The sequence below is a fragment of the Pinus tabuliformis genome, chromosome 9, assembly GCF_031772625.1.
Source record: "Pinus tabuliformis cultivar Carrire ecotype Pingquan chromosome 9, CPIR1, whole genome shotgun sequence".
Lineage (NCBI taxonomy): Eukaryota > Viridiplantae > Streptophyta > Pinopsida > Pinales > Pinaceae > Pinus > Pinus tabuliformis.
In genome coordinates this window covers 206408526-206420553 of record NC_142307.1, presented here as the reverse complement: position 1 = coordinate 206420553, position 12028 = coordinate 206408526, and positions in this window count along the sequence as shown.

The following is a 12028-nucleotide window of genomic DNA, read 5'->3' as shown; positions in this document are numbered from 1 at the left end:
GCGACGAAGAGCTAGAATGTATCTACAAGATACCACTCGGGAACATGATTGGGTGAATCCTATAGTGGATGGCAGGATTTCGTGGGAGCGCAAAAGCTCCTGCACATCAGATTTAGATGAGGAAATAGAATGATGGCAGAACCGGTTACATGAAGTAACTACGCTCAATTGCAATAAGATGGTAAGATCACTACGCTGTGTGACAATAGAGGTAAGGGATCTGCCTATGTATGACAGGTTGACAACGATGGATGAATTCCTAAACAAATTTGAAAGCGTAGTGCCAGAACAACAATGGTTTGATGCTCTAAAATGGGCACTATGTGCTACACCCACAATGTGGTGGGGTACGCATCAGAGAAGCCTTGAGGACTGGTGTGGATGCAGAAGGATGATGCACCTACGATTTGGGAAATCGTAGATGCGGTTAGCAAACAAGTATGACGGATGGGATGATCCACATACACACCTTGCAAAATGGACCAAGGTCTACAGGGAAGACCCACAGCCTGAATGGGTGCATTTGTTCTATCATACCCTAGATGTCATACCCATGAATTTGTATACTGAGACGGAGCTTTGCCATGGTATGAGAGAATGGGATATCTTGCACAAGGGATTTCTGTTAACTTTCATGTTTGAATATCATTGGTGAGATACAGTTGATGATGCACTATAAGTAGTAAAAGTAGTTATCTTCAAAATACCCCAGGAGCCAGTAGAAGTGCTTCAGCCAGAATGGGTGACACAGTTGAGCTGCGCACTGGAGTGTTACAATGTAAGTGTTGAGGAGGATGATGACGACCCACGAAATATTAACATTCCAGAAATGGAAGGCTGTCGCAAGGTTCGAGAACCATTGATTGAGGATCCCAACATCACCGTGTCGCTAAAAATGAAGCAGGTAAACATTGGAACGGAGGCGGAACCAAATTATGCAATGATTGGAGACTATTGGGATGATGCCATGGTGGATAAGGTCACTGAGTTACTCCACGAATACCAAGACTTATTCCCCACCAAAATTACGAATTTAAAAGGGATCGTTGGCGACATAGGGATGATGAAGATCATCCCAAAACCCGAAGCGAAGCAAGTTAAGTAGAGGCCTTACCGCTTGAATCTGAAATATAAGGAAAAGTTCCACGTAGAATTAGACAAAATGCTCGTAGCTAGAATTATTGAGCCAGTGGAAGAATTTGACTAGGTGAGTCTATGGTAGTGTAGGAGAAAAAGCAGAAGGGAGAAATAAGAATATGTGTGGACCTTAGGAAGCTAAACGACGCCTGTGTACACGACCCATTCCCGACATCATTCATAGATGAAGTATTGAAAAATGTTGGCGGCCAGGAAGCATACTCGTTCACGGATGGGTTATCAGGGTACCATTAGATCAAGATGGCACCGAAAGACAGGAGCAAAATGACCTTTGGAACGGAATGGGGCTACTTTTAATACACCGTTATGTCGTTTGGATTGAAAAATGTACCAGCCATCTTTTCGCGCATCGTTGTTGCTGCATTCAAAGAATACATCCACAAGTTTTTGGAGGTCTATCTGGATGATTGGACTATCTTTGGATTAGTTAAGCACCATGTAGCAAGCTTACGCTTGATGTTGGATACTTGCCGACCACACCAGATTGCATTGAACTTTAAGAAGTGCACATTCCCCGTTCCCTTTGGAAACCTGATGGGACATGTGGTCTGCAAAGAGGGACTGATGGTGGACCCTGCGAAGATTGTCGTTATTCTAAATTTAGAAGCATAGCGAAGTGTTAAACAGTTGCGCGCTACCTTGGGACACACCGGGTACTATAAGAAGTTTATCAAAAGCTATGCCAAAATCACCACGCTGATGGAAAAACTATTGAAAAAGGATATTACATTTTGTTGGAATTACGATTGCATGAAAAGTTTGGATGTCTTAAAGGGGAAATTGGCCTCTACTCCAATCCTGGTCTTCCCAAAATGGGTTGTGGAGTTTCATGTCCATGTTGACGCGTCATGTATTGCGCTGGGAGAAGTGATCACACAGGGGGGTGGGGAGGGCTTGCATCACCCTATCACATTTGCAAGTCGGAGGTTCTCCAAAGCAGAGAAGAATTATTCCACCATCGAGTGCGAGGGGTTGGCAATGGTGTACGCGCTCCAAAAATACCAACACTATTTGCTCGAAGGACATTTCAAGACGTACACTGACCACTCCGCGCTGAAATACCTGGTCAATAAGCTTGTGTTGGGGGGGCACATATGCAAGTGGCTCTTATTGTTCTAGGAATATGATTTTGAGGTTGTAGTAAAGTCGGGATGCCTGAATGCAGGACTAGATCATTTATCACGCATTGAGACGGGTGAGGAACCCACTAATCTAGAGGAAGAATTACCTGATGCACAACTCTTTGCGGTGCGCATCGCAGACGGGCACTTCAAAGATATAATCCATTTTCTGACAACAGGGTCTGCGCTGAAGGAATAATCCGTCCAATAGTGAGGCAAATTTTTTTGTCATCACAAGGCACCTATACAAAATGGGAAATGATGAGACATTGCGAAGATATGTACCTGGATTTGAATGAAGTTAGATCCTTGCGGAAGCACATGGGGGTGCTACAGGAGGACACTATGCAGGACAAGAACCTGCAAAACAGATTCTTCGCCCAGGGTTATGGTGGCCAACCTTGCACCAGGATTCGAAAGCGCACTATATGATCCGGATTTAAATGGGAACGCAATAGATTATAGAGATAACCATAAATACAGAGATGCGATAACCATCAATACAAAGATGCAGCGGAAATAATACTTCATTTCATTACTGTAAAATACTGAAATATGCTTACAACCAGAAATGGAAATAAACCAGCTAGGGCGATGGTAGCTATCTCTGAGAAGAGATGTGCGGCTACATGCCTCTGAACTGTTCCGAACTGTGTTACAATGAGGCTCGAAGGCCTATTTATTGTTGAGAAACAATGGAAAACCCTTCACATCCCGAAACCTAACCCTTGGAAGATGAAACGCCAAATTGTGGGCCCCGTTTGGGTAAATTGGTACATCAATTTCCCGGGGTCGTAACTTTGGCATATGATCTCCGTTTGACGCGCACGATAGCTCGTTAGAAAGATCTATCCGAGTACTACCACTTTGGGAGGCAACATCAGTCCATGGACTCATGTTGCCCCAGATTCCCAAAAAAACGTCGTTTAGGGCCTCAAAAAGGCTCCGGAAGTTCAGGACCCGAAAAACTGCTAAAAATAGTAAATTGTGCTACAATTTAGGAAACTGAAAAGACTGAAAGAGACAGTTGTGAGGGTCCAAATGGGTTGGTGGGTGGCCACCAACATCCACCTGGATCATTCCTCCCACCTTAGGAAGCAATGGTCCCCATTGCGTTGAGTTCCTCCATCTGCTGAACTTGTCCTGCAATCTCTGATGTGTCCAGTGATGGTGGGAAGCATGGTCGACGATGGTCCACATTGAACACTCGGTGCAAGCGAAGGAATGGAGGAATGCTGTGCTCCAAAGCATTGTTCCCCATAGCCTTGGTACTGCTGTAAGGACCATGTCGGAGTGATCTGAGCTTCTGATGGGTTCTGGTAAGGCGCTCTTTCTGTCGATGCAACCAAACTTTGTTGCCCACCTGAAACTTGTGTGGTACCCATGTGGGTGAGGAGAAGTTGTTCCTGTGTTTTGTCATGACCGTATCCCTTTGCTGCTGCTGCTGCATGGAGGAACCCTTTGCAGGGGTCATGGATGTAGCAACGATCTTCCCCTTATTTTGGGAGTGAACCAGACAGATGAATTTCCTGGTCTGTGATATGAGCTTGCTGCCTTTCTTGGTAGTGAACAAAGATGTGGCGGTAGGTGGGGCTACCTCCGGTATCCTGTATAATGAATTATTCAAAGAAATAATGACAGCACGAGGCCTGGACTCATACACAGCATGTCGCCTCCACAAGTATGGTTGGCCTAATAATACATCACAAACATCCAGAGGTGTAACATCACACAATACCTCGTCTGTGAAGGGCTTGATGCTGTATGGAAGGCGGCACTGCTGGCGAACTTTCAGATCTCGTCCTTCATGAAGCCACCCGATACTGTACGGCTGCGGGTGCGGTGTAGTCGGTAGGCCCAACCGCTTCACGACCTCTGCTGAAACCAAGTTCTTTTGGCTACCACTGTCGACAATGAATCGTAGCGGTGAACCCTTCACCCACATCTGTGAGTGGAAAAGACGCTCCCCCTCCTCTGGATCTTCGAGCTCATTTTTCTTGATCTTGGCAGTGGCAACAGTGGCGCTGGGATCCGCATCAATGATCTGCTTCCCTTTTCCATTCCCCTTGTCGGGTTCTGGCTCAGGGTCAGAACATGCATCTGATTCGGAAGCCTTCAATTCGGCCACCAGCGAGTGCTTGGTCCGACACTCACTTGTGTTATGAGTGGGACTCTTGTGGAACTCACACCACTTTCCTGTGTCCTTCTTCGGCTTGGTGGTGTTGTTCTTTTCTTGCGGCTTCGACGGGTTGTCTTGGGTTACCCCGCCTTGGCTTTGTCCTTTGGGCTTCGGATTTGCAGATCCAAAGTCTCGCTTCTTTTGTTTGAACTTTTGCTCGATTTTGACAGCATATCGGTATGCTGTGCCGAGTGAGGAGATATTCAAGAACACCATCTCTTCCTGGATGTATCTGTGCAGGCAGCCGCGGTATTTGAGTACCAGATGTAGCTCAGAATCTTTGATACCCAACTGTGTGCGAAGGGTATGAAAAATGTTTGTGAACTCCGACACATCTTGGTCTCGTCCCTGCCGCAGTGTGGTCCATTTGATGTATTTGTCCTCATAGCTTCCGACAGGGTAGTACTGCTCCTTGATGGCATCCCGGAAGTCATTCCAAGTGGGTGCGGCTGAAAATAGTGAGCCTGTACTTTCATCCTTCTGCTCGCAGTAGGTTTCCCACCAGTCCTTGACGTGGGGGGCTGCTTTGAGAAGAGCGAAAACAATCTTTTCCCGACTTGAAAATTCATGAACAGAAAAATACCCATCTAGCAGATTTAACCATTTATCTACGGCATCTGCGTCTATTTGACCCTCGAAGATGGGGATTTCAAAATTAACTTGTACCTTAAACGGCGTGGCGTTTCCAGAGTCGCTTTTGGAAGCCGATGCGTCGCCTCTGGGTAGCCGCTGAAGGATCTGCGCAAAGCTATCCATCATCGCGTTCCTTTGCCGCTCGAGTGCTTCTTCGAGCAAGATTTTGATAGGATCTCCTGCCCCCTCTTCTTTCTTCTCATCCGCCATGGGAGGCCGTCGGGATTTGCGAGGCTGGTCTTGCAAAGGTTCGACCAGTTCAAGCCCTAACTCCTTATATCCTGACCTCGTTGGGGACATGCAAAGAAAAACAGAGAAAAAGCAGACCGCTCCGATACCACTGATCCGAATTTAAATGGGAACGCAATAGATTATAGAGATAACCATAAATACAGAGATGCGATAACCATCAATACAAAGATGCAGCGGAAATAATACTTCATTTCATTACTGTAAAATACTGAAATATGCTTACAACCAGAAATGGAAATAAACCAGCTAGGGCGATGGTAGCTATCTCTGAGAAGAGATGTGCGGCTACATGCCTCTGAACTGTTCCGAACTGTGTTACAATGAGGCTCGAAGGCCTATTTATTGTTGAGAAACAATGGAAAACCCTTCACATCCCGAAACCTAACCCTTGGAAGATGAAACGCCAAATTGTGGGCCCCGTTTGGGTAAATTGGTACATCAATTTCCCGGGGTCGTAACTTTGGCATATGATCTCCGTTTGACGCGCACGATAGCTCGTTAGAAAGATCTATCCGAGTACTACCACTTTGGGAGGCAACATCAGTCCATGGACTCATGTTGCCCCAGATTCCCAAAAAAACGTCGTTTAGGGCCTCAAAACGGCTCCGGAAGTTCAGGACCCGAAAAACTGCTAAAAATAGTAAATTGTGCTACAATTTAGGAAACTGAAAAGACTGAAAGAGACAGTTGTGAGGGTCCAAATGGGTTGGTGGGTGGCCACCAACATCCACCTGGAAGCACATGGGGGTGCTACAGGAGGACACTATGCAGGACAAGAACCTGCAAAACAGATTCTTCGCCCAGGGTTATGGTGGCCAACCTTGCACCAGGATTCGAAAGCGCACTATAAGGCCTGCGATATATGTCAAAGGACTGGAAAACCATCGTGAAGGGATGAGATGCCATTAAATCCACAAATGACATTGCAGTCGTTCGAAAAATGGGCAATCGACTTTGTGGGGCCGATCAAACCTCAGGGAAAGACGGGCGTGTGCTACATCATCACTGCAACGGAGTATCTGACACGGTGGGTGGAAGCGCAATCGGTCAAAGACTGCACGGCCGCTATTGCTGTGAATTTTTTGTTCGAAAATGTGTTGACCTGATTTGGCTGTTCGAAAATCTTAATGAGTGATCATGGAACACATTTCCTAAATGAAACTATCAGCACGCTCATAGAAGAATTCCAAGTGTATCATCAAAAAAGTACACCGTACCACCCACAAGCCAATGGGACTATAGAAGCTTTCAACAAAATACTGGAGACTGCACTGACCAAAGTGTGTAACGTGCAGCGAAATAATTGGGACCTGCGCATACCTGCCGTGCTATGGGCTTATAGGACAACGCGCAAGAAACTGACGAGACATACACCTTTCTGGTTAGTTTATGGCGTAGTAGCTGTCATGTCACTGGAATATATCGTACCTAGTCTACGAATAACAGTGCTCACAGGGATGACGGACCGCGAAGCTCTAGAGGAAAGGTTTGCGCAATTAGAAGAACGTGAGGAAGAACGGTTTTTGGTTGGATTTCATCAGCAGGTACAAAAGCAGCATGAAAAATCCTAGCACAACTGCCATATCAAGTTGCGCACCTTCAAGGTAAATGACTTAGTGCTGTTGTATGATAATAAGTTTGAAAAATTTCTGTGAAAATTCAGAATGCATTGGCTAGGACCATATGTGGTTAAGGAGATCACAGACGGAGATGCAGTCTAACTAGTCAAACTAAATGGAGAACCTTTCCCAGGAGAAGTAAGTGGCAGCCACTTGAAGCCCTACACGGGTGGGTTAGCTATCTAACTAGCTGGCCGAAGCACAGTCTTCGCGACCCGAGGAGCCAGACAAGGGCACAGGACTATAAACTTACGCAACAAATGCCGATACAGATGTAAGGACACAATTCAGACATGGAGGTCTCAGAACAAAGGATGCAATAGATTTAGTAAGTAGTGGCACAACGCGCTGCCGATATCAGCATTGAACGAGAATAGTTGGAGGGACTCTGTGCCAAGATGGTCGTGCCGACAGAGTGACTTGAGGGCAAGTCACAATGTTTGTGTTGGGGGCCTGTTGGGCATGGAATCCCCCCATAGCATGTTTTGGGGCTCAAAGCCCAAGTTTTGACTTAATATTGTTGTAAAGCTCCGCAAATTGCGGGCGCGAAATGTATGTTAGAGTCATAGGGTTGTCTGCCCTAAGTTTTGAAAGTAATGTCAGCCTACCCATGGTCCACAGACCATGAGATTGTATAAATAGAGTGAAGCTCTAAGTGTAAAAAGTAGGTAGTAAGTTGGAGAAAAGTATGAGATAGAAGTATAGAGCAAGTGTCTAAGTGTATCTTGGGTTGTCGAGTAGGAGAAGGCTCTGTAGCTGAATGCACAGAGGCCTAGTTGTTCACAGCTAAGTGTGCAGACCCCTGCAATTGAGTGCACGGACCCCTGCAGCTGAGTGTGTAGGGTGGAATAGAGTCTGTAACCGAAGGAAGAGAATATTAAAGAGAAGTTTTATCTGAATTACGTGTATCTATCTTGGGTTATTATCTGTTGAATATGAATTGCAATCATACTATTTATTTACTGTGCGCACTTGTATGAATTGTGAATATTGTTAAGTATGATTGAAAGCATACAAATAAGCTAAGTTAATCAACTAAGATTGGATTACTAGTAAGGACTTGGGTAATAACACTGTTCGGCCATCGAGTAGGGTTGCATGAAGACAACATCACAGGCTATGAGGTACAGGTAAGTGCGCATAGCGACATGCACGTAGGGTCGAATCACAGACCACTTGAACTCATCAGACATCCCCAGGGTGTGGAAACCTGGTTCTAGCACCCTCCCATACTACTTCAGGTGATACCTCAGTCCACGCTTCGTGGACTGTTGCCGAAAGGGCCAGTAGTACCACGATTTGTTTGGCTAAATCACCTCCGAACCTAGGTTAGGCCCCAACAAGCCAACATCAACAGATCACCTTCATCAGCATTGGAGGATAAGACTCCACAAGAGGTATGGACTAGTAAGAAACCCTCTCTTTTAAATTTGAGAGTATTTGGATGTGATGCATATGTACAAGTTCCAAAGGAGAAAAGAACCAAGTTGGATAGTAAATATGAAAAGTGCATCTTTATTGGGTACAAGGATGGTTTAAAGGGTTATAAGCTTTGGAACCTTGTAACAAGGAAGGTTGTGTATAGCCGAGATGTGGTGTTCAAAGAGGTTAAAGATGTTATTAAACATGAAGTCCAACCAAAGGAACTTGAGAAGATAGAGTTTGAGCTAAAGGAGGAAGAATTAGACTCTACAACAGAAGATGAATTAGAAGATGAAGAGTCACAAACTCCAGGTGTGAGAAGATCAGTTCGAGAAAGAAGGCAGCCAGAAAAGTATAGTCCATCTTCTTTTTGTTCAAATTTTTCTTTATCTATTACTGATGATGATCCTAGAACTGTGAAGGAAGCAATAGATTCAGAGGATGGCAAACTCTGGAAAGAGGCCATGGCCAATGAAATGGCATCTTTGAACAAAAATGAGGCATGAGATTTGGTGGAGTTGCCGGCTAGAAGGAAACCATTGGCAGCAAATGGGTGTTCAAGAAGAAGACAAATGCAGAAGGAAAGGTGGAGAAATACAAAGCTTGGTTGGTAGCAAAAGGTTATTCCCAGGTGTCGGGAATTGATTTTGGTGATATTTTTTCTCCTGTTGCAGCTTCTATTAGATTACTTTTATCTGTTGTTGCTTCTTTTGATTTTGAGGTAGAACATATGGATGTGAAGACAACATTTCTTCATGGGGATTTGGAAGAAGATATCTACATGAAGCAACCTGAAGGCTTTGCGGTGAAGGGTAAGAAAGAACTGGTATGCAAGTTAAAGAAGTCTTTGTATGGGTTAAAACAGTCACTAAGGATGTGGTATCAAAAATTTGATACATTTATACGGGGACTTGGCTTCACCAGAAGCAAAGCAGATCACTATGTGTATTTTAAATTAATTGGTGATCATATTATTTATGTGGTCTTGTATGTGGACGATATGTTGTTGGTTGGAAATGCCAAAGAAATTATCCAGGATTTGAAGACTCAATTGTCCTCCAAATTCGACATGAAAGATCTTGGTGTTGTAAACTATATTTTGGGCATGGAAATTAAAAGAGATCGGGCAAAGAGGAAGCTATGGTTAAACCAGAGAAAGTATGTCGAGACAATACTGCAAAGGTTTAATATGTAGGATAGTAAACTAGTGAAGGTTCCTATTCTTGTAGCTGTGAAGTTATATGCTGAACAGAGTCCCAAGACACAAGAATAGGAAGAGGACATGTCCCGTGTTCCGTATGCAAGTGTAGTCAATAGCTTGATGTATGCAATGGTCTGTACTAGACCAGACATTGCACATGTAGTGGGAGATTGAGAAGGTTTATGTCAAAACCAAGAAAGGAGCATTGGACAACAGTGAAGCGGGTTTTCAGGTATTTGCGTGGCACTAGTGATTATGGTTTATGCTACCAACGAAGACTAGGATCGGACAGAGTGTTGGATATTCATGTCTTTATTGATGAAGAGTGGGCTGGAGACTTGGATCAGAGAAGATCTACAAGTGGGTATGTGTTTAACCTATTTGGAGGTGTAGTTAGTTGGATGAGTAAGAAGCAATCTATAGTGGCACTATCAACTATAGAGGCAAAATACATGGCAGCCACTCATGCAAGCAAGGACGTAGTTTGGTTGCAGAGATTGTGTTCAAGTATGAGGTTAGTACAGGGAGCTATAAGGATAGACTGTGACAGCCAAAGTGCAATTTTCTTGGCAAAGAACCCTGCTTATCATTCAAAGACAAAACACATTAATGTTCAGTATCACTTTGTGAGGGATATGATAGAAGACAAAAAGGTGTTGTTGGTAAAGGTGGACACTTTGAAGAATATTGCAGATGCATTGACAAAATCTGTGAGCTCTAAGAAGTTCTCTTGGTGTAGAGAAACAATGGGCGTTGCAGGGGCTTGATAAATGACTAAGCTCTCCTGTGACCCCAGTGGAAAGAAAACAACAAGTGGGAGAATGTTGGGTTGTGTTATATTCTTTATACGACTAGCCCACGTAGTTGATTGGGGGGTTAGAGGGGGGACGGAGCCCCCCCTTTGTTGCGTAGCGGGGGGCTCACAGGGGAGTTTGAGGGGGGCGGGTAGCCCCCCTCTACAAGGTCCATGGCAACGCTCTGGGAAATTTTTTTTGGACCCTATATTAAGTTGGGTGGACCTACCTATGGTTTTGTGCATGGGTTTTCGCACATGGTTTTGGACACGATGGTTTTCGGTCCATGGTATTCGATGCTTCGGCATGTATAAATATGTATTGTAACATTAAAAGGAACATAATAAAAAATCAAGTTGGTAGTCCCAGTTTGGGATCCAGGGGAAAATCTCTGTGTATATTTGTTTTATGTGTTATGCTCTCGCATTGTTTATTTTCTGTGTTTTAGAATTTGTATGCAGGTAATTTCTGTACGGGGTTAAAACCTACACTCTATTATTATAGCATTGTAGTAGACTACCAACCAATCCACGATACAATGTAGGATCCACCTATGATAAGGTACAATTGGTGGTAAGATTAACACCATACTGAAAAGTAAGTGTTTGCTATGAATTGAGCCAAAATGGAGTAAAGAAACTCCCCCTCAAGATGTGACCATCCAACACGTAATCTCAAAGCCACAATATGGTGGACCTCTAATGCTTAATGTCAATTCCACCAGATGGAGCTTTGGTGTGTAGTAGTGAGCACTTGAGCCAAAGGGATAATCCATATTGGCTTCACTACTACTATGCAAAGGTTTCTAAGATCTGAAAATACTCAACTCTCAAGCATATCTAGTAAATTCTAGTAGACATGATATGTTCAAGCACATCTATATATTTGGAATAAAAAATTGTGAAACCCCATTGATTCATAACTAAAAAAGAAACTCCATTCAAATCAAAAAGAAAAAGAAAAGAAAAAGATTATGAAACCCCACATAAACCTTGAGTCCGCAATTAATCCCAGGATCCTAGAGTGGTTGTTAGTCTAGGTAATTGACACCAAATGAGGTGAATGCGATCATTACTCTAATACATATCATTATTCTCCTTTCCATAGGCAAAGCAAGACATGCATTAAACATAAAGATAAACATAAATCCTTTAAGTAGGGCTTATCTCCTCTTCCAACAACTAATTAATTACAAAGTATAGAAACCACTCCTTTAAACAAATAAGACCAATTGCTCTCTTACTCTCAACCAATTTCATTCTTAGTAAGTTCCTCATTTTGGATCTAGCATTCTTGATGTAGCTTGGATCATGATATGATAAAATAGATCACATATAAATCAGATCTCTTGTAACAACATATCTCTCCCCCGTAACCTGCTAAGGTCTAACCCGCTCAAATCTTAGGGCGTAGGCCTAACCCGCTCAAATCTTATGACTTAGGTTATGATATCAAAACAGAAAAACAAAGACACCAATATTTTATTAAATTGATTGTGTTTGAAATACACAAAATTTCTATATTTCTATATTTATAATAATGAGATTATAACAAAAGATAACCACATCATCCTAGAGAATAATGACTCTAAACAGCTCCAACTCACTCTTACTTTGAAAACTTGAACAACTTTCTAGGAAGAATTGGAA